Genomic DNA, 2856 nt, shown 5'->3' with positions numbered 1-2856 from the left:
ATTTATTTTTATAGAGGGGAAAGGAGTGAGAAGGAGAGGGAGAGAAACATCAATGTGTGGTTGCCTCTCACATGCCCCTTACTAGGGACCTAGCCTGCTAACCCAGGCTTGATTCCCTGACTGGGAATCGAACCAGTAACTCTTTGGTTCACAGGCCAGCATTCTATCCACTGAGCCACACCAACCAGGATTATCTTCTCTTTTTGAGAGTCTCACAATGCCTGTGTTAGTTGTATGTCACACAGGTCTCTTAAGTTCTGTTCACTTTTCTTCAAACATTTTTTCTTTTCTTCCTCAGGGTTGATTTGATAATTTCCCTGGTCTTATATTGAAATCTACTGGTTCATTCTACCCGCTTAACTCTGTTTTTGAATCCTTCTAGTAAACTTTTATTAAAGTTATTGATTGTACTTTTCAGTTCCATAATTTACTTTTGTCTTTTGTTAAGTTTTTTATTTCTTTATTGATATTTCAATTTTCTTTAGGTACCTTATTCTTCACTTTCTATACATTAAAAAAATTTCTAGGCATGTTTCAAATCAGTTATAAAATCTTTGTCCAGTAGATCCACCATTAGGTCTTTCTCTGTGACAGTTTCTGTTGATTGATTGATTGATTTTTCTTTCATTGGGCTATACTTTCCTTTTTCTCTATGCCTTATCATGTTTTGTTAAAATCTGGACATTTGAATCTAATAACATGGTAATTTTGGATCTGCAATTCTCCCTTTCCCCAGTTTTCCATTTTATGTTTTGTTTTTATTTTGTTTTACTTTTTATTGTGTGTCCATGTATTGAGGATCAGTCTGAGATTTAAACATAGGTCTTCTCAGGTCTTTTCTGAACCTGTTCCTTTCCCTGGGTCTTTTCAGTAACTTTATTATGCCCCTCCCCCCACACTATTGTTTTTGATGTCTTAGTTATTAATGTCTGGTTCCCAAAAGGAGAAAATCAAAGTATAAAGAGGGGATAAAAGGATGACAGATATTTAAATCCCCCATATGTCTCTTTAGCCAGAGGGGAGGGGCTTGCAAAAATGTGGGAAGTTAAAAAATAATGACCACTTTTGCCTTTGCCTATATCTTTCAGATTAGAGCAGTGATAGTTTTTTGATATATGGAGGACAAGGTTTTATTTTCCTTGTGCTTCCCACAAGCTATGTGCAAGCTGCCACAGTAACAAATGCTTAGCTGCTTGCCAGAGGCTAGAGGGTGGGAGATAGGTAGTCAACACCTAGCTAAAAGCTCCAATCAACCAAAATTAACCTGTTTACTATCAAAGGCTTCCCCTAGAAGTTTAAAGACTTTAATAGTCTTCAAAGTTCCAAAATATTTATATAAGATAGATTCTGCCAGTGTAATACTTGTCTAGGTGGAAAGACAGATTACTGGTGCTTCCTCATCCACCATCTTCCTAGGATCCTCCATATATTGTTTTTAAAAAATTTGATGACACGCATGGATTGGCCTAGAGAACATTATGCTAAGTGAAATAAGCCAGCCCCCCCAAAAAACAAATACTAAATGATTTCACACATATCTAATGAGTGAAATCTAATGAAAAAACTGAACTAAAAAGTAAAAGAAGACACAGACTCATAGATAGAGAGCAGGCTGACAGCTCTTGGGAGGGGTGTTGGGTGTAGAGGGATCAAGCAAAAGAAAGGAACTAATGGACACAGACAAGTGTGGTGATTGTGGGGGTGGTTGTGTGGGTGGAGGGAAAAGAAAGTATTAAGGAGATAGATGGTAATGGGAAAAAATATTAAAATTATTAAAACTATTAAAAACTTTTAAAATAAGTCTGATGACATCCCTGACTGGTATGGCTCAGTTTGTTGGACATTGTCTTACAAAGGGAAAGATCATCTGTCAATTCTTAGTCTGAGTGCATGCCTAGGTGCAGGTTCAGTCCTCTGGTTGGGGTGTGTACAAAAGGCAAGCTACTAATGTTCCTCTCTCATATTGGTGTTTATCTACCTCTCTTTCTCTTTCGCTTTCCCTCTTCCTTAAATAAATATTTTTTTAATTAAAAAGTGTCAGTCCTGGCTGGCATAGCTCAATGGATTGAGCGCGGGCTGCGAACCGAAGTGTCGCAGGTTTGATTTCCAGTAAGGGCACGCGCCCGGGTTGCAGGCCATGGCCCCCAGCAACCGCACATTGATGTTTCTCTCTTCCTCTCTTTCTCCCTCCCTTCCCTCTCTAAAAATAAATAAATAAAATCTTAAAAGAAAAACTATTTTAAAAAGTCTATTGACAGTACAAATCTCTTATATTTGTTAATTATTTCACTATTTTGCCTTGAGTTCCTAAACTACTTTTTTATCTTTAAAGTAAAATGGGTTAATTTTATATGTGGAAAAATTTAGAAGATGCTTTCAATCAATAGAATTATTTATGTAATTTGTATATATTTTTTGCAGTATAATTTTTCTGTTAGCTTTTCAACTTTACTTCAGGAACTCCAATTATACATTTAATAGATCTTCTTTGCCTGGCTTCTATTTGAACTAATATTTTTCTGATTCTTTCTATTTCTTTCTTTATGTCTTTTTTTTTTTTTGCATTCCCCCAAGTTGTCCTTTCTCTTTAATTCATCTTATTGGATTTTATTTCAATTTATTCATCCTTTAAAATTCTGCAATTTTTGACATGATTTTATCCTTTTGTTTCAATTCTTGAGTTAAATCTTCTATTTCTTAGCCCTGGCTGGCGTGGCTCAGTGGACTGAGCGCAGGCTGCGAACCAAAGTGTCGCAGGTTCGATTCCCAGTCAGGGTACATACCTGGGTTGCAGGCCATGACCCCCAGCAACCGCACATTGATGTTTCTCTCTGTCTCTCTATTTCCCTCCCTTCC

This window comes from Phyllostomus hastatus, unplaced genomic scaffold (assembly GCF_019186645.2).
Source record: "Phyllostomus hastatus isolate PE091 unplaced genomic scaffold, TTU_PhHast_1.1 phas_contig_37, whole genome shotgun sequence".
In the NCBI taxonomy this organism is placed as follows: domain Eukaryota; kingdom Metazoa; phylum Chordata; class Mammalia; order Chiroptera; family Phyllostomidae; genus Phyllostomus; species Phyllostomus hastatus.
The sequence above is the reverse complement of the archived record's forward strand: the minus strand, read 5'-3'. Positions refer to the sequence as shown.